Source organism: Salvia miltiorrhiza, chromosome 6 (genome assembly GCF_028751815.1).
Source record: "Salvia miltiorrhiza cultivar Shanhuang (shh) chromosome 6, IMPLAD_Smil_shh, whole genome shotgun sequence".
In the NCBI taxonomy this organism is placed as follows: domain Eukaryota; kingdom Viridiplantae; phylum Streptophyta; class Magnoliopsida; order Lamiales; family Lamiaceae; genus Salvia; species Salvia miltiorrhiza.
The window spans coordinates 31,606,848-31,627,776 of NC_080392.1; the positions used below are offsets into that span (position 1 = coordinate 31,606,848).

At 41.3% G+C, this 20,929-nt stretch overlaps 2 long non-coding RNA genes across 3 annotated transcripts; both read right to left on the reverse strand.

The window, feature by feature from the left end:
- Nucleotides 1–728: 728 nt before the first annotated feature.
- On the reverse strand, nucleotides 729–2,392 carry LOC130989083 (uncharacterized). 2 transcript variants are annotated; one of them, XR_009090453.1, is made up of 3 exons: nucleotides 1,727–2,392; nucleotides 1,467–1,628; nucleotides 729–956 (listed from the first exon to the last, which is right to left on the reverse strand). It is a non-coding gene; the product is annotated as an uncharacterized LOC130989083 (long non-coding RNA). The 2 variants fall into 2 exon arrangements; XR_009090452.1 differs by having other exon boundaries at nucleotides 729–1,028.
- Nucleotides 2,393–16,013: 13,621 nt separating this feature from the next.
- Nucleotides 16,014–16,783, reverse strand: LOC130989084 (uncharacterized). The gene is made up of 2 exons (XR_009090454.1): nucleotides 16,417–16,783; nucleotides 16,014–16,323 (listed from the first exon to the last, which is right to left on the reverse strand). It is a non-coding gene; the product is annotated as an uncharacterized LOC130989084 (long non-coding RNA).
- Between the last annotated feature and the right edge of the window lie 4,146 nt (nucleotides 16,784–20,929).

The window sequence follows — 20,929 nt, forward strand, 5'->3', positions numbered from 1 at the left end:
GAGATGACCAGGAGATCCAAGAGTGCCAAACCAGCATTTCTTGATCATTTTGGCGATAGGTCTAAGATGAGGATGAAGTCTTGATAAGCTCAGAACATTTATGATGTTGTGGTCGGCGGTTGCATCACTCATCAGCGTATTTCTCATGAGATTTGTGGCTTCGTCATCGGCGAAGAATGGGGCTGGTCCGTCATGTTGGATTTGTATACTGAAAGCAAGAACCTTTTATGCTTGTATACAATGATTCCTATCACTACAACAAAAATGCTGATAGAAACCGGTTAAAAACCGGTTTCTATGTACTAAAATGACCGGTTTCGTAGGCACCGGTGTTATAAGTGTCTTAAAAAAGGCGCTAATAGAAACCGGTTATTAACCGGTTTCGTAAGTACTTATGACACCGGTTTAAAACCGGTTTCTATTAGCGTGACTTTTTAGCGGTGTCTTTTGCGGTAATAGACACCGCTATAAGTGGGCGCTGATAGAAACCGGTTGTAAACCGGTTTCGTAGATAGATTAGAAACCGTTTTATAACCGGTTTCTATTAGAACAACAGTTAATGGTGTCTATTACCATAAAAGAAACCGCAAAGAAGTCACTTATAGAAACCGGTTTATAACCGGTTTCGTAGCTAAATTAAAGGGAAAAAAAATAATTTTTAAATACATTTTGTAGGCCCTATAAAAACAGTTTTTGAAATAAAATTATATATAACTAATGACAACAAATATCGAATTACACAATCAATTAGCACCAATGTACGTTACAATCATCTCCAATGTCTCGCACCAAGTTTCAACTATCAATATAACAATAGAAAGTCTAATATCAAGTTTCTAGGAAGACAAAATCTAATATCAACTCTCAAAATCAAATGTTCTTGAAGCCTCAATTTTTCAAAAACTAAATATGGTCTTCTTTCCTCTTTGCATCCAAGTTAGCTTTGATCATATTACCTGCAAAACACAATCAGCCCACTCCCTCCGCACTTCATCAATCTCCACACTAGAATAACTATTGCTATTGAACTGTAAAGTACTAGATATGCCTCATAAGAATATGGCAAACCATCAAATATATTCAACAAGATATAATTATAATAATTACGTACCAATAATTGCAGCGAGCTAATCCTCTCAAAATTAGCAGACTCAATAATATATTTCATATATCTCATGACATAAAAACCACACTGAGAGTTGTCGGGTTGTTTAGGAACCTACATTCAAATTAAATTGTTAATGAAAAGTTTATTCCTTATCATTTATTTTATTTTTAGGAAGTTACATACCTTAGGTATTGACCAATATTTTTGGCCAAGTCAGCACCATATACTATGCGGTGGTCAGCTGTCACATTAACCTGCGAAACGTTTTTTTGAAATCATTAAATAACGTCTCTACTTTGTAGTGCAGCAACAAACAAATAATTATACTCGGATGAAACAAGCTACACATAAAACTAACCTCAAGGAGCAGCGGCTAAGTCGAGAACAGACCGGAAGAGCAATGCACGTGCTGCCGTACAGCAAGGTAAACCAGAGCAGCGTGGCGGCGACCGGAGAAAGCTTGACAGCAGCGTCGTTTCTGGAGTACAGCAGCAGCTCAAAGCAGCGGCGAAGTGTGGCGCTAAGGGGATCAGAAAAACACTCAGAGTAGCGTCGTTTTCCGTTGCTTTACAAACAAATAATTATACTCGGATGAAACAAGCTAAACATAAAACTAACCTCAAGGAGCAGCGGCTAAGTCGAGAACAGACCGGAAGAGCAATGCACGTGCTGCCGTACAGCAAGGTAAACCAGAGCAGCGTGGCGGCGACCGGAGAAAACTTGACAGCAGCGTCGTTTCTGGAGTACAGCAGCAGCTCAAAGCAGCGGCGAAGATTGTGGCGGCGGCGGCGGCGAGGAAACCTTCGTTTTCCGTTGCTTGCTGACCGGCGGAGATTGTGGCGGCGGCGGCGGCGAGGAAACCTTCAATTTTATGATTGGAGAGAGGCGACAGAGGACGTGGTTCGTGGCTGCGTTGACTGTTGATACGACGGCGGCGGCGCAAGGAACGAGTGGCGTTGGTCGGGGTGAGTCAGCGCCGGAGAGATCGTAGGCGGCAGATTTGGGAAGAAGAAGATTTGGGAAGAAGAAGGTAGGCGCGGCGCTAAGGGGTTAATTAGCTAGGGCTAATTTGTTTGAACGATCTGATTTCTTCTCTTTTCATTTTTTTTTTAAATTCTGAATAAGCCTTTAAAACCGGTTTAAAAACGGTTTAATATGTTTAATTAAAACCGGTGTCATAATGTAACTACGACACCGCAATAAAGAAACTGGTAATGAAAAACCGGTTTCTATTAGCGCACTTTTTTTAAATAGAAACCGGTTGTACCTACGAAACCGGTTTTTTAAGCTATGAAACCGGTTTTAAGCAAAAACCGGTTTCTTTTTAGTGGTTTCTATTTCAATTTTTGTTGTAGTGTATGTTCACTGTTTTAATCTACTATCTGTTTGTGTTCATGATTGCATATGTATGTTCTCTATCTCTATATAAGTAGATTATATGGTGTGTTGTAGATCACAGAAGACCATATAATTGGAATAACCTTAAGAGATATAATATGATCACAGCCGAGATGACCTTAGGACGAGTCATCGGTTTAGGCTGCAGTATAGATGAAAGTAGTTTGTCTTGACTACTTGTCTATACTGGTACGTCATAACGTATTGATAGGACCACCGTGAGATGTATTCTTCTATCTGACTTAAGTGAAGAATCAAGATCTCGGTGACTTAATAAAATCTTAATACTAATAAGATTTCAGATATATATGTTAATTCGTGTATCACTTTGATTTACTATGAGTGAGAGTTATATAGTAACTTGAGTACTCTGTATCTTGGGTGATAGCGGTTAATATATGATATTTGATTATTTGTATTAGTACCCGTATCCGACATAGGATAATGACATCCCCTTAAAGAACTCAATAAGGTTTATTGTGCTAAACCCTGCAGGTTGATTAAGTTCAAGCGCAATAATAAAGTTTGAGTGGTACTGCTTAAGGATTACAAAGAGATTAATTAATTTAAGCTGTCAGAGCTCTAATTAATTAATGGATGTCGGATATGTTAAATACGAGGATTTAATAAGTCTAAATACAAGCCCCGACTCATCACCGGCAATAAAGGGGTAAGTCAATATTGGTTCTCTAGTGGAATGAACTAATATTTATAAATTAATTATGGTCTGGGCTGACAATGGATAATTATTTTATTTGAGGCCCATCTTTATTCCTTGTATTTGGTCCGTGGACTGGCCCAAAGTCTCCTAGCCCTAGAAGGAGCAGAAGTCACCCCCTACACCTAATCTGCGCCCCATACACGTATTTAATTATTTAAATACAGCTGTCTGCTCTCAGAAAATACACACACAAATTATTTAGGGTTTTGGGAGAGCAGAAAGGCGCAGGAAACGTGTGGGAGCTTTCTGCCTTGGGACTTTCACAGTTCGTTGTCCATCCAACGGTGAAAGCTGAGCGGGATACAGTTCAGAAGATCAGAACTGGAGTCTTTTGATTCGATCATCGACAGCCTCTGTATACACTTTTCAAGTAAGTATTCCTAACACCAACGTGCAGCTGTTAAATTCATAGGAGCATGTTAGGATTAATCGTTGTATGATAAATTAATAATAATCCAAGAAACGATCATCGGGCAAATGGAGCATTAATTCAGTTTAATATTCCTTCAATTGGTATCAAAGCCCAGGATTAATTTCTTGGCTCTATTATTAATTTATGTACGATTAATAATGTGCGTTGTTTTACTGCTGCTGTTCTTCGTGGTCTGTTGATTTGTGGAATACGTCATTTTGACGTTGTAATCGGTTTTCACCGCGAGATAAATCCGTGGTTAGATTAGGTTTTCAAATTGTATTTGTTTTTTCTTTGTAATCTGTAAAACTGAGAAACGAGACGAGGACGACGACGAATCAACAACGGATGAACGGAGTTTGGAGTTGGAGTACTGGAGCCGTGCCGGGTGTGGAGCGAGCAAGGCTGCCGGCGCCGAGGGCAGCGTGCGCACGAGCGCTTGCGTGCTGTGCGCCGCGCGCCTGGTCAGGCGCCGTGCGCCCTTTGCTGCTGCTGTGCGGGTCAGGCTGGCAAGGAGAAGGCGGGCGGCAGGGGCTGTGCGCGCCCGGGGCAGCGCCTGCGCACTTTGCGCGCCCAGCAGGCGACGCTCGGCCGCTACTGCCGTTGCTGCTGCGCCCGCGCCGGGGCCTGCTGCTGTGCTGAGGCTGCTGTACGCCGAGGCTGCTGCTGCCGGGAGGGGGCTGCTGCCGCACGCCGGGCTGTCGAGGAATGGGCGGCGGCGCCTAGGGTTTCCAAACCTTGGGTGGTTGTTTTCTCAAACCCTAGGGGGCCCAAACCCTAATTTCCAAAGACGGGCCTGATAAAGCTGTTCGGGCCAAGTGTTTAGTTTTTGGGCTTTTCTTTTTTGTTTTAAATGTAATAGATTAGAATTATGGGGTTCCACGAATGGGTCACGAAGAATTTAATTATTTTATTTCGTTCTTTGCATGCCGTGGTGTTAATCCCTTATGCTCGTTACCCGTTTTTCTGTGTCTTTGCCTGTTAATATGTTTTTGTTAACTGCGCTTAGACAAGCATGATAGTAGGTTTATCGTTTTCTTAAGCATGTTTTAGAATTCTGCGAGCATGTTTTACGTGTTGCGTTCTAGAAGAGTATGTTTAGGATTATGTGCTTGAGCATGAACAAACCTTTTGAATAAAAAAAGACTAAGCAGTTTTAATAATTTTAAAACCTTTTAAAAATTATTATAAGACCTCCACATGCGGTCTCAAGACAAAGTGATTGAGAATATGAGTAAACGTCCACACGAACGTGGCTTACTTCGTATTTGATGTCACAAGTTTGTTAAGTTGAGATTTCTATTAAAAATATTTAAATTCATTTAAGTAGTGGGAGTTATGCGGTAAACGTCCACACGAACGTGGCTTACTCGTGTAATTTTTATAAGTACTTTAGAGGATGGATTTTAAATAAGATAACCAAGAGATTAAATTGAAAGCAATATGGTCCTAGTGAGTATGCTAATTTCAAGAGTTTAATCATCAAGGTTAAATTGTGGTCATTGCTTAGATATCATTTCAAGTACAATGTACAACTCCCCAACGGAGTCCCTTCTTGAATATGATATGGTCTAGTTAAGATCCAACTATTAATTTCCTTTGTCAAAAGGTTAAGTTGACATGGATGAAAATTAAATGACTAAGTAAATAGTCTGGTTAAGGGATTCATGTGTAAACATCCACACGAACGTGGCTTACTCATGGAATTCTTTGAGCGGTTGGAGGTTTCATTAATATTGTTGTTTACCTCGTGTTTGGGTAGTTTTTGCGTGTGTTTCTGCTGTGCATTCGAGCATGTTTCATATCTTTTTGCCCTATTTTTCACGTGCTCGATGATCTTTTGGGTGTACTACTGTCGTGTGCAGGATGCGAGAGTGGTTGAGCATTTTGGCATTGTTTCGAGCAAATTTTGAAGGCAAGCTCACGGCCGCCGCCGTGCCACGGCGGCCGCCGTCAAGACGCCGGCCGCGGCCCCACAGCGTGCGCCGTGCATTTGTGGAGAAGATCTGCGAAGGGCACCCACGGCGGCGCCGTCCTACGGCGGCCGCCGTCCCGAGCATTTCGGCAGTTACGTTTTCTGCCATATAAAGCCAAATTTTAGGGTTTTTTCACCCACTCTCGATCCCAGCAGCCTCTAGGGCGAATTCCACTATTTTTCCTTGGTTTTTAGAGATTCAAAACATTAACATTTGCTTTTGGATTCATTGGATCATCGTTTATGTCAATCAACATTCCATCGGATTAGTTTACTTTGATCGCTACGTTTTGTAAGAACTCACTTGATTCTCTTAAGTTTATTTTAATCCTTTGGTTGTCTCCATATTCGCTTATGCTTGTGATGAATGTGATGATCTTAGATTATTTTCCTTGATGTGGTTGAATCTTGATAATTTATGTGCTTCGTTGGTTCGTCGTTGTTTGCCTACGGATTTATCTTAGTTGTGAATGTTTAGGAATCTTTCTTATGGTGATTAAATCTCTCTTTGAATTTGAATCCGATGCTTGATTTAGTTTTCATGCCTAGGTAGCAATTAATTGTTGTTTATGAGTTTATGATCGTTTTGTCTAGAGTACTAGATTTAAACCCTAGTTGATAGGCTTAATGTTTAATCTCTATGTTCTTTGTTGTTACATGTCTACTGCATTAGTTAATGTTTATTGCTTCCTTCCGTTTATGTCTTGGTGATTAGAGTGCGAGATAGAGCCAGACCCAACTACCCGATTAGAGTGTTTAGGTTTCCTTTCCGTTTCTTGTGAGTAATACAATTAAAGCCCTGCTAAGCCTTCCGTGTGAGACGACTTGAGTCACCTTACCGCCCTAGGACGACCTCGTATAAATTCGAGTCCATCCGCTAGGTGTTTTTTTTTGGATGAGTCAATTGTTTTATCAAAAGGTTACAATATTATTGTTACGAATTAATGTGCTTCATGTTCTTACATGTTTATTTTGTTTACATTCAGATATGTCTATGTCTCCAATCATCTCTATTCTTGCAAACAATCCTGTCACCGGTCCAAATTATACTGAATAGAAACGCCACATTATGTACATTCTTGATGCTGAGGAGCACAGTTTTGTGCTTACCACTCCACGTCCCGCGGCCCTAACTGATCAGTCAACCGATGCGGAATGTGAGGCGCATAAAAGGTGGCACAAGTCTAATAATATGGCGAAGTGCTATATTATGATGACTATGTCACAAACTTTGCAACTCCAGCATCAGGTCATGGTTGACGCGGCTGGCATCATGCTGAACCTCTCTGAGGTTTATGGGGAGTCCGAGAGATCTGCTCGCTTTAACATGATGAGAGAAATCTTAACATGTAAGATAAGCGAGGGCAGTTCTGTACACGAGCATGTCATGAACATGATAAATCTGTTTGACAGGCTCGACTTGCTCGGAGAAGGTATCGAAGGCGAAGCCAAGATCGATATCATCCTGAACACTCTCCCCAAATCCTTTGAGAACTTTCGTCTCAATGTCGTTATGAGCAAGGTCAACTATACTCTTAATAAGTTGTTGAATGCTCTAGTTACGGCAGAGGGAGTCTTGGGCAACAGGAAAGAAGTACTTGTCACTGCCAAGGGACCTGCTTCTTCGTCGAAAGATGGGAAAAAGAAGCGCAAAGGTCCAAAGGGCAAAGGTGGCAAGGAAGCAAGTGGGAGTGGTAAGGCGGTCGGCCCTACTGGCGGCGTAAAGAAGCCAACAGGAAAGGGAAAGTGCTTCAAGTGCGGCAAGACTGGGCACTGGAAGAAAGATTGTCCGGTGCTCAAGGCAAAGGGACAAGGTACGTTACAAGTTCTAGTAACTTAGACATGTTTAGCTTCGTTTTCTACTCATCTTGGGTAGTGGATACGGGGGCAACTGATCATGTTTGTTACACCTTGCAGGGCTTCAAGCCGATAAGGAGTCTGGAAAGTGACGAGATCACCATCTCCATGGGCAATGCGTCGAAGGTCGCAGTTGTTGCTATTGGAGATTTATCTTTATGTGTTGGTGATGACATTTTAGTTTTGTGAGATATTTTATATATGCCGGATTTTCGGCGGAACATAATTTCTGTTTCAAAGTTATTTTTGGATGTATATTCTGTTACTTTTGATAGAAGTGTCTCTATCATGAAAAATAACATGACTATTTGCTCCGGAATTTTGAACAACTCTCTCTATACTATTACATGTCCAGCTAATAACTCTGTCCATGTTGCATCTACATCACAAATCTGTCCAAATCCAAATAAGAGGAAACACTTTTCTCATGAACAATATACACATGCATGGCACCTAAGATTAGGCCACATCAATCTAAATAGGATCCAAAGGCTCGTGTCAAATGGAATCTTGAAAGACTTTCAAGCTGTTCCATTTAGAACCTGTGAATCCTGTATAGAAGGAAAGATGACGACAAGGCCTTTTAAGGCTAAGGGGAATAGGGCCTCGCATGTGTTAGAATTGATTCACTCTGACTTGTGTGGACCGATGTCCACAAAAGCTCGTGGAGGGTATGAGTATTTCGTCACTTTCATTGACGATTACTCAAGATATGGGTACATTTACCTACTTCAACGCAAGTCTGAATGTTTTGAGAAATTCAAAGAATTCAAGGCGGAAGTGGAGAAGAGATTGGGTAAATCTATCAAGTCATTGCGGTCTGATCGCGGTGGGATTACATCCCAATTGACTGCACCTGGTACTCCCCAACATAATGGTGTAGCGGAGAGAAGAAATAGAACTCTTTTGGAAATGGTACGATCAATGATGAGTTATGCATCGTTGCCTATTTCATTTTGGGGATATGCCTTGGAAACAACGGCTTACTTGCTAAATCTAGTACCGTCCAAATCGGTTCCTAAGCCTCCTATCGAGTTATTGTCTGGGCGCCAGCCCAGCTTAAACCATATAAAGATATGGGGTTGTCCTGCATACGTGCTAGACAAGGAAGCGAAGAAACTGGAACCTAGATGTGAAGTAATGCTTTTTGTAGGATATCCTAAGGGAACGAAAGGTGGTTATTTCTATAATCCTAAGGATCAGAAAGTGGTTGTTAGCACCAACGCACGATTCTTGGAAAAGGATTATATAGATAACCACAAGTCTAAGTCCGAGATTGTCCTTCAAGAAATCAAAGGCAATGGACAGGCGATTCCATCAACTCAGCCAAGTGTGCAAGTGAATGCACCACAGGATACTGCACAAACCATTGTCACAGCTGTACCACCACCGCTTCATCGTAGTGGAAGGGTTATAGTCCAACCCGATCGATTTATGTTCTTGGGAGAATCTTCGGATCTTCTTCCTGTTGATGAACAAAAGGATATCGACCCTGATAACTTTAGACAAGCGATGGAAGATCTAGATGCAGATTCATGGTACGACGCCATGATTTCTGAAATAGAATCCATGACAGCTATGGATGTATACGAGTATACGAGAAAACTGAACTGCCTGATGGCTTTTTAGCTATAGGTAGTAGGTGGGTATACAAGAGAAAGAGAGATTCGGATGGCGAAGTCGCAGCTTTTAAAGCTAGACTGGTGGCGAAAGGATATACCCAGGAACAGGGTATAGATTATGACGAAACCTTTTCACCGGTTGCCATGCTCAAGTCTATCCGAATACTCCTTGCCATAGCAGCCCACATGAACCTTGAGATTTGGCAAATGGATGTCAAAACCGCTTTCTTAAACGGTTTCCTTGAAGAAGGAATGGACATCTATATGCAGCAACCCGAAGGGTTTCTGAAAAAGGGCGAATAACATCTTGTATGGAAGCTGAAGAAGTCCATTTATGGACTTAAGCAAGCTTCGAGGTCATGGAACAAGCGTTTTGACGAGGTTATTAAATTCTATGGATTTACTCGTTCTGAAAACGAAAGTTGCGTGTACCGTTTAGATGCCAATGGTAACGTGGTTTTCCTTGCACTTTATGTAGATGATATCCTCCTCATTGGCAACAATGTTGAGCTATTATCAGACATAAAGAAGTGGTTATCTGAACAGTTTCAAATGAAGGACTTAGGAGATGCAGCGTACATCCTGGGATCAAGGTTGTTCGTGATCGCCAGAAAAGGATGTTGAGCTTATCTCAAGCGTCCTACATTGATACTGTGATTGCTCGTTTCAGCATGCAAACTGCCAAAAAAGGCTTGCTACCTTTCAGACATGGCATTCCTCTGTCTAAGGACATGTGTCCTAAGACGCCTAGTGAGGTTGAGGAAATGAGGAAGGTACCATATGCTTCCGCTGTAGGTAGCCTCATGTATGCAATGCTTTGCACGAGACCTGATATTTGCTATGTCGTTGGCATGGTTGCAAGATATCAGTCGAACCCTGGACCAGGACACTGGACTGCGGTAAAGCATATTCTCAAGTACCTGAAAAGGACTCGAGATTATAGGCTAGTTTACTAATCAGACAGTCTAACTCCTTCGATTCGGATTTCCAGGCTGACCGGGATGAGAAGAGATCTACCTCTGGATATGTGTTACCTTGAGAGGTGGAGCCGTATCATGGCGGAGTGCAAAGCAGAAGTGCATTGCAGACTCCACTATGGAAGCCGAATATGTAGATGCTTCTGAAGCTGCTAAAGAGGCTGTATGGTTCCGAAACTAACTCTTGGATCTAGGAATGGTACCTAATTTACCTAAGAGCATCATAATTTATTGTGATAACTCAGGTGCAGTGGCAAATTCTAAGGAACCAAGGACCCACAAGGTAACCAAATACATAGAAAGAAAGTACCACATTATACGAGAAATCGTAAACAGAGAAGATGTACTGGTTGAGAAGATTGATACCTTGGAGAACTTAGCTGACCCTTTAACGAAGAGCTTGCCGCAAAAGGCCTACGAGAAGCATGCTCGAGGAATGGGATTGCGGTTGATGCCACCCACTTAGACAAAACTTTCAGTATAAGTGGGAGAAGAAGTGAAGTGATTGTGTAATAGCTAGTATTTAGACGCATTGTATACTAAAAGTTTGCTTTAGTATAAGTGGGAGATTGTTGGATTTGTATACTGAAAGCAAGAACCTTTTATGCTTGTATACAATGATTCCTATGTTCACTGTTTTAATCTCCTATCTGTTTGTGTTCATGATTGCATATGTATGTTCTCTATCTCTATATAAGTAGATTATATGGTGTGTTGTAGATCACAGAAGACCATATAATTGGAATAACCTTAAGAGATATAATATGATCACAGCCGAGATGACCTTAGGACAAGTCATCGGTTTAGGCTGCGGTATAGATGGAAGTAGTTTGTCTTGACTACTTGTCTATACTGGTACGTCATAACGTATTGATAGGGCCACCGTGAGATGTATTCTTCTATCTGACTTAAGTGAAGAATCAAGATCTCGGTGACTTAATAAAATCTTAATACTAATAAGATTTCAGCTATATATGTTAATTCGTGTATCACTTTGATTTACTATGAGTGAGAGTTATATAGTAACTTGAGTACTCTGTATCTTGGGTGATAGCGGTTAATATATGATATTTGATTATTTGTATTAGTACCCGTATCCGACATAGGATAATGACATCCCCTTAAGGAACTCAATAAGGTTTATTGTGCTAAACCCTGCAGGTTGATTAAGTTCAGGCGCAATAATAAAGTTTGAGTGGTACTGCTTAAGGATTACAAAGAGATTAATTAATTTAAGCTTTCAGAGCTCTATCTAATTAATGGATGTCAGATATTTTAAATACGGTAATTTAATAAGTCTAAATACAAGCCCCGACTCATCACCGGCAATAAAGGGGTAAGTCAATATTGGTTCTCTAGTGGAATGAACTAATATTTATAAATTAATTATGGTCTGGGCTGACCATGGATAATTATTTTGTTTGAGGCCCATCTTTATTCCTTGTATTTGGTCCGTGGACTGGCCCAAAGTCTCCTAGCCCTAGAAGGAGCAGAAGTCGCCCCCTACACCTAATCTGCGCCCCATACACGTATTTAATTATTTAAATACAGCTGTCTGCTCTCAGGAAATACACACACAAATTATTTAGGGTTTTGGGAGAGCAGAAAGGCGCAGGAAACGTGTGGGAGCTTTCTGCCTTGGGACTTTCATAGTTCGTTGTCCATCCAACGATGAAAGCTGAGCGGGATACAGTTCAGAAGATCAGAACTGGAGTCTTTTGATTCGATTATCGACAGCCTCTGTATACACTTTTCAAGTAAGTATTCCTAACACCAACGTGCAACTGTTAAATTCATAGGAGCATGTTAGGATTAATCGTTGTATGATAAATTAATAATAATCCAAGAAACGATCATCGGGCAAACGGAGCATTAATTCAGTTTAATATTCCTTCACGTCAGTTGGGAGATTGAACACTTCTCTTGCCGCTTGAGAAATGTTGATGGATATCTTTGTGGAGTCTGAGAAATCTCCATTTGTGAACACAGAGATTTCGGTTTTGAGATCACCAGTTGACTCATCAGTCTCGATGTTGTCGTAGAATTCTCTGATGGTCAACTCGTCGAGAAGAAACTCCGGTGAGCATTGAAGGAATTTAATCCATCCATGACGTTCCAAGATTTCATTGATCTTGTTGAAATCATCAAGATTCTAGAGTGCCTCCAATGTTACAAGGGATTCGTAACACACAACTTGTTGAGATGCTGATTTTCCCATGTGGAATTTTGAGTGTAGAGGATTTCTGCAAAAATCTGTAAATTGGTTCTCACAGAGATTGAACTGTGGATTTTCACTGTTAGCCTTGCAGAGATAGCACACTCAAAGAGTTTTGCACAAATGATTTCTCTAAGATTGAGTAAATCTTTTGTTGAAGATAAAACATTTTTGAAGAGAACGTGAAAGATCGTGCACGAGGCGGTTTCAATAAACTTTTGAAATCCGTGCAAATGGAGACGTGGCACGTGGATCAATCCGCTTGTTAGTAAAAAGAGCGGGATCGTGTGATCGTGCGTCATCTATTTTTGAACGAAGTTTGCACGTGTCAATTAAAAAGAAATGAAAATGTAAATATAATGACACGTCAGACTAAGCACATTTCAATCGAGAAAGATAAAGAAAATCAGTCATAAGTACAATTAGGTTTGTTGAGGGATGCTTACACAGTGACTGCCACTAAATTAGTCGATGATTGAAGTGCAAGTTCCCCCTGGAGTGTATGACTAGTTCTCCTTCCGTTTCTAATCTGTCGACTATTGCTGCACGTTCCTTTCTCGTTTCATCATTCTTCTGAACTGAAGTGTTCCTTCATGAATCACTTCTTTAAAGTCTTCTGACGCCTTTTTGAATTCAGTCTCTATTTCCTCGAGACGTGGCAGAAGTTCTTGTTTCTGAGATTGAAGTAGTTTCTGTCTATTGATCAGTCTGCGCTCTTGAACATCTCTTTTGTCAGCTTCATCTTCATCTGTAATGAAGTAGCGCATCAGGATCCTTCGAGCATCTTGCACTTGATCGATCTATCTGGTGTTGATACTCTAGACGTGTTTGATCATATCTGCTCGTTCCTTCCGACTGTGAATGGGTTGGGCTCTGATTTTCTTCTGGGAAGATGAATCTGACGTCTTCGTCAGAATCCAATGTCCCAATTTCCAGTCCGTTGATTCCTCGAAAATATGTATGGACATAGTCGCTGGAGGAGTCTTTCTTGTCTCTGTACATTGAAGAGAAAACAGGGAGAAACACACAGGAAACAGGAAGAGAACATGGAGCAAGCAATCTCAAGAGGAATCTTGAGAAAAGATTTTGATCAAAAACAAAATGCCCTCATTAGGATCTAGTTCAATTAGAACCTAATCAGATACAGAGAGTTATTGCGAACAACCTGCTCTGATACCAATTGTTAGGTCCTGAGGGTCTCGAATAGGTATATGGGGGGTGAATACACCTATGGGCTATTTTTAAACTCCTCAATCAGAGGGATCTCAGATAGAGATCAAAACAAAACTTTACACGCAAACAAAGACGCATGTTCTACTGAAAACAGTTTTGACCAAACAGGGTTAATGGCTGATATTGAAAACTCTTCAGTAGGGAGTTATCAGTTAAGTTGCTGGAACTTAACTAATGCACGTAAGAGCTTCAGTCGAGTTTGCTAAAAACAGAGATGATAACACTCTTCCTGACTATCAGAAGATAGATCAGTCAGACTGATATCATACTGGTGAATTATGATTGAACGGGTATAGATTTGATTGGTATATTATTGTTGGATTTCGAATTATACCTAGTGTTGTTTGGAAAACGAAAGAGAAAAGCAAAGTTGAGAGCACGAGAATCCGGTTGCTGTTGTATTGCAAGTGAAGTAAGCGTAAATCTACAAGGTACATGCTCAAGGCTATTTATAGATTACACGTTAAGGGTAAAATGATAATTCCATCGTTGGAACATGCGTATTGCGTGGTCGGGGGCATAATAGTAATTTTGCCCTTAAGCGGGAGATTTTCCAGCTCTTTTGATGATTCCTCTGGCGAAGACCATTTCTCTGTCGAGAGTGGTTTCTCTGATGCAGACCGCTCCTCTGACAAGGCCCATCCCTCTGACTTCTCTGTGGAAGCCCGTTTCTCTGATGAAGCCCGCTCCTCTGGCTTATACCACTTCTCTGCTCTGCACATATTACTCCTCATCAGCTACTCCCCCCTCTGGTCTGACTAGTTCGCTCTGGAGCGGAGTAATCTAGTCAGAGTGTTCATCCGCGTGGCTGACGTCATCCGCATTAAATGCCCACCCCTTTTACAATGTACTTTTCCGCTTTTCGAGGTTACTTTTTAACCTTCGCATCTTTTCGTCTCAGTAGGAATCCTTGACCGTTGATTATTTTCTTTGCGCCACGTGTCGCCCATCCCGCTAGTTGGTGGTTGCCCGCGTACGTTATACTTAGGCGATTCAAATTCTTACTATTCATCTTCTCCATTTTTACTCTTCGCGATTTTCTCTCGATTTCCGGCAATCCTCTCCCTGTTCCAGCGTATTTCTTGCGACCTTTCCGCTCCAATTTTTATCTTAGGTAAATCGTGTATCCTCCTCTCCCGGTACTTATTTTTAGTGTATAGTGTTTTCTGGAATTGTTGGTGCTCTGACTAAGCGTGGAACCCTAGCATTTTTTCAAGTTTTTACGATCATGGCCTCTACCTCCGTCGCCCAGCCTGACTTCTCCCCCTCCTCTTCTCCCTCTCCTCTAGCTTCTCCGACTTCCTCTCCCCCTCCTTCCAACCCTAGATCGCCCCAGGATTCCCCAGCCTGGTCCGAACTTCACCCCTCCACTCCCAAATCCCCCAAGACCATTCCTCCATCCCGCTTAGGTGTGGCGGCGATGCAGAGGATGTTTGATAGATGTAAACGTCCAGAGGGCTTAACCTTCGAGCCCTATTCTAAGGCTTCTGAGCCCTTTACGAAACTCCATATGAATAAAATTCCCCTTTTCCAAGCACAAGTGGATGCTGGTTTAAGGCTTCCCCCTCCTCCCCTCTTAGCACAAGTCTGTAACCATTTCCACATCCCCTTTTTCCAAGTGGCTCCCTCCGCTCTTCGGAGGTTATTCGCATTTCATATTCTTTGCACGGCCCACGGTGTCCAAGACACCACTAAATTATTCCTTCAGACTCAAACTCTTAGGTGGCAGGGCCACCCTTTATACAGTTTTGCCACTCGCAAAACCTACCCCACGACCTTCCTTAGCTCCCTCAATTCCCACGACAAGGGCTTCATATCCCTCTATTGTTTCGTGAAAACCAACCGGGGCTCCTGGCGTCAATATGATGCCCAAGAGCTGCAATGGCATGAGTTCCGGACCACATATAAGCCTCGTGCTCCAGGAAAGCCCTCCGAGTTTGATTTGAATGTACTAAACTTTCTTAATTCCCTCAATGAAGATGCTTCCTTCCCTTGTAAGAAGCTAACTGAGGATAATTCGGCCTTAGCTGCCATCGGCCTGTTTCCCTTGTATCCTCCTGGATCTATAGGTAAAAATAGGCGTTAGCAGATATGTAAAAATTATTTATTACCTTGCCTTTGTTGATAAAGCCATATTTGTTTGCAGGGATGTCGTGGAGAAGTAAGTGCAGAGCCGATCTCGCGTCTGACCGTCCCTCTGGCGAGGAGGGACAGGGCTCTTGGCATCCCGTGAACCCTGGGGTGGACGTCTCCCAACTGATACCTGTTGCTCCCGGGGAGACCACTCCTGTGCAGCACTTCCCCCCTGGCAAGGGGAAGGACATGGAGGTGCTGCCCATGTTTAGCCCGGATAGCCAGGTGGCAGGGGGCTCTGGCTCTGGCCAAACTGGAGGGAGATCCGCCATTCCAGTTGTAACACCCTAATCTAATTAACGTATTAAATATGAATGTAAATAATTTTTGACAGCGGAAATATCATAAAATAAAGATTTGGATTTATTATCAAATAAATAAATTTTTAAATAAAATATTTTGAAAACACTTCAAAGGGAGCAAACCCTAAAAAAAATTAAACTTTTAAATAATGTACTCAAAGGCTAACTTTGATTTAAAAATCGACAATCAACCTCTTATTTCAAAGCATGACATAAAGATGTCATCAAAATATCCAGGTATTAGGTAAAACTTGTGCTAAGCAAAACTTTAAATACTTAAATTAGTTGAAAATCAAATCAACTACTTGATAAATGTCTTGAATCTCGATGCGCCCATTCGACCTTCCACGCGTCTCCAACGTCAAAATACCTGAAATGTTTAATATGGGATGAGCATACAGAATATACTCAGTGTGGGAAACATGCAATAATTGTCCACGTTAATAAAATGGTCAACACATACGCACTGCACTGTACTGATAACTGAAATTCGCACGGTGGCATACCAAGGACTTTAAAGTCCTGGACCCATTGAGCAGGCCCCTGGCGAATAGGTTGCAACCCTAACTGTAACATGAAATCGCATTGTGGCATACCAAGGACGGTGAAGTCCTGGACCCATTGAGCGGGCCCCTAGCGATATAACTGAATTTACAACACATATGGCAAACACATAATATTAAAATGGACAACAATTAACCACGGCATGTACTGAAATAAATCCCACACCTGAATTTGAACTTGAAGGTAAACTTTGAGTAATTCAATCAAAAGTAACGTCCTAGTCGCGCCGCACCTAGTCAGATAAATTCAAATAATAACATATAAGGGCCTAAATGTGCTTAGAAAATAATTTAAAACTATAGGATTATGTAAAAAAAATAATTGACCTAATGAATTTATTAGTAATATATATTTTCTCATGAAAATTTGGATTATGAAATGATTTAAAATGAAAATCCAGTTTAACTAGAGAAACATTAAAATGTGAAGCCCAGCCCAAACACCCAATTAAAATCGAGCCCACCAATTTAATCTAACCTAGGGCCCAAGCCCATTTTCCCTTCACCCTAAATTAAACTCACACCCTTACATCTCCACAACATAACTCACGCAGCTTCACTCCCTCTCTCAACCCTCTTCCCTCTCCTCTTCTCGGCCTTCAGCCGCTGCCACCAGACGGCACGCCGCCGCCGGAGGCCGGCGGCTCTGCCTCCTTTCTCTTCCCCCTTCTTCCTATCTCCCTCTTACCCCTCACTTCTCGCCCTCTTCCTCCTCCCCTGCCTTGTTCTCGCCGCACCAGCCGCAGCCGCCCTCTCTCCCTTTCCTCACCGCTAGTCTCCCTCTCACTCTCTTCCACCGCACCCAACAGCGGCGTCCACCCTTCTCCAGCGACCCTCGCCGCCAGCCAGCACCACCACCCCGTTCCTTCCTCCTTCTCGCCGACAACAGCAGCAACTGCCATCGCTGCCCAGGCGCCTTCTCCGTCTGTTCGACCAGACCAGCATAGCAGCGGCCAAGACCACCGCACCGCTGCCCCTTCTCTTCCTCCGTCGGCCGCCGTGGCGCGCAGCGCCGGCGGCTCCGTTCTGCAGCCATCCCCCCTCTTCCCTTCTCTTGTCTAAACTCTTAAACCACCATTTCTCTTTCAATCACTTCTATTTCTATTTCCTTTTTCCATGTAATTAGTAATATCTATAGAATTACAGAAAATAGATGTATGCATGTTTGATTTTATCAAAACAAGAATTTTGAGGGAGTTTGGTTGTTTTCTGTAAATTGAAAGAAAGCAGAGATTTTTGCACATGAAAATAAAACTATACAAGTTTATAAGAATTACCGATGGAGATTCGGCGGTGGGAAGAAACATGATGAATTATAAAAGACTTTCTCTGTTGGATTTGTTGGATAAAAGCAGTAGAGTAAAGGAGATATATATATATACTGGGTCGAATTCGTGCTGCACAAGAATGAATATTTGTGGCTGAAAATGGAAACAAATTGTGACTAAAATAAAAGACACGTGATTGCTGTTGATTGTTGAAGAAGGAAATTGCTAAAAGTTTATGGGCTCTAATTCAATTCAAGCCCAAAGAAAATAAATGCACAAAAGGCCCAATATATATATAATTGCAAATAATTGTATTTAGGTCCAAATTAAATTAAAAATAATTGAATATAACCTTCTATTTCCATAGATATAATCTATAGTTCAAAATCATACATCTAACTAGGGGCGCGACTAGATTCATCACAAACTCGACTCATAGATATATATATATATATATATATATTAATAACTCGAAAATATAACAATTTCCAAATAAAATTTGTAAAGGAAGTAAATGGTTTTGGGCTGTGACAAACCTACCCACTTAAAAAAATTTCGTCCTCGAAATTTAACTTAATAGGTTCTAAATGGGAATAATGAGCTAGGATTTCTCTTCTCATTCTCATGTAGTTTCTTGGGGTCCGTGCCTAGTTCACTCTATATTTGACTATCGGTGCTTCTTGACTTCGTAAAGCTTGTACTTTTGATCTAATATACTGATTGACTTCTCTTTTGTACGCTGATGAATGATGTGGCTGAAATCGTGCAAGTATTTCGCAATCCTCGAGACACACATTTGTACTGCTGACCGTTGTAGCGTGAAAGCTAGACGGTAGGCTACGTCATCCTATTCGTTCTCGAATTTTAAACGAACCTATAAATCGAGGTCTCAATTTTCGTTTCTTTCTGAACCACGGGACTCTATTTATCGGTGCTACTTAAGGAGAATACTTCCGCCAACCTTGAAATAGAACGTCGAAATAGAACTTCTTTCTTCTATCGGTCCCGTGCCATTTTGATCCTTTTGTCTCGCAATTACTTCGATGGTTGCTTTCACGATTTTTTTTTTTTTTTTTTTTTTGGGCCTAACACTTATCGTTTGCCAAATACATCCCTAATGTAAAGATGACCTACATTTTTTTCCTATATAATGCCTCGTATAGAGCCTATGTTGATAGTAGTTGGAAAACTGCTATTATTCGTGAATTCTATCGACGGTAAATGAGCTTCCTAACAAACTCAACTATCGTTTTCTTCTTTCATCTTTAACATCTTGTGAAGGTCTTGGTGTTTCCAGGGCGTGCCGTGTAACTCGTGCGATGCTCTTGAAAAATTTTCTCCATCAGTTTATTGTCCTTGGGGACCCAAATTCTGTCTACCTACTAAACATTCTATCACGTGCCAATATGAATATCCATATTATCGTCTCTTAAACCTCTATTCGTCATTCGGTGGAGAAAAGTCGTTGATTTCCTGAGCTTCCTTAAGTTAATCTTGTATCGTGAACACTAATGTTGCTAACTTAACTTTCTGAGTATTCGAAGTTACTACGTCGAGTTTCTACCTTTTGAATTCTCTTATCAAGGTCTCTTGTTAAGTTATCATCCAAGCGAGTTGTCTTTTATCTTTTCCTGCTAAGTGCCACGCCACCACATTAGCTTTTTCTTGGTAATGTTGTATGGTGTAATCGTAGTCTAACACAAGCTCTAGCCATCTTTTCTGTCTCCTGTCCAGCTCCTTGCTTCAATGTGTCAGTGTAGATACGGAGTTGTCTAATCCAGCTGGTATGGTCAACACTGGTACTGTCGTCAATCTTCTCTTCAATTCTTGAAATCATGCCCGCACTTGTCAGTCATTTGAACGTGACTGATCACCTTGTTAATCGTGCCTTGATGAATCTTCTACAATAACCTGCGAGTCCTAAGAAACATTTTACTCACTAGCATTTGTAAGCGTCCTCCAATTATTGATAGCTTCTGCTTTAGCTGGGTCCACTTCGATTCCTTGAGCAATTACTACGCGAGCGAGAAAGACTACTCGATTTAACGAAAACTCGCACTTCTTAAATCTGCGTAAAGTTTCGCGTTCCATAAAGTAAATAAGACGATCTTGAAATATTCATCACGTCACACATCGTTACTTAAGTATATCAAAATATTGTTGATGAAAACTATGACTAACTTATCTGGAAAGTCGTCTTCGATATATCACTCTATTTTATCCTAATTTGATGGCAACCCAATCTCAAGTCGATCTTCGAAATCACGTCTACTTCTTTCAATTGGTTGAGTAAATCTTCTACCCGTGGCAAATGGTACTTTCTCTTGATGGTGAGTCGATCTAGCCCAAACAATAAACACACACATCATTCGTTCCGTCTTTCTTCTTGACCATTAAGAATGGCATTTCCCAGGACGACATGCTTGGACAATAAACCTTATGTCTAAACGCTCTCGCAATTGCGTATTTAATTCTTCAATTCTTTTGGCGCCATCATATGATGCTTTGAAATAGGTGCAACTCTAGGTACTAGATCGATCGTGAACTATACTTGTCTATCTAGCAGCGATATTCAAGCGAGATCCTCAAGGTGACGCTGAGGAAAAATCATGTACCACTAGCACACTCTCGAGGGGAAGTTCTTCGTCTTCTTTTCCTTCAATGTTTACTACACGGCGCTTCCTAGAATATTGATCTAATATCTCCATTGCTTTCATCACAGATATCGTCGTTTCAGAGTTCCTCCACAAGTTGAAAGATAACATATGATGTTTTCTGTCCGTTGGTACAATTGAGATGAGTGAAAACTCGTTCTAGTTCCTCTAACCCTTCTTCAACTGCTAATTACCTATCAAGTCTATCGAATCATTGCGAGTTGTAGTTCATTTGACAGCACTATCCATCGCGTTAAGCATTTGAGTTGACTTTAGGTCGCGTAGCCTGAGCTTGGGTTTGTTGTTTGGACAAATCCTCGTAATGCACTCAAAATTGATTCTTGAAATCTCATCCACTAGTTTGACGAGTTTGTTTTGCTTAGCTTCGTCCTTGTAGTTCGTGCTAGTGTTCTCTACACTAGCTACGAGAATAGGCATGCGTACTTCTTATGGATCTATATTCAGGGACATTTTATATAGGTTTCTACGCA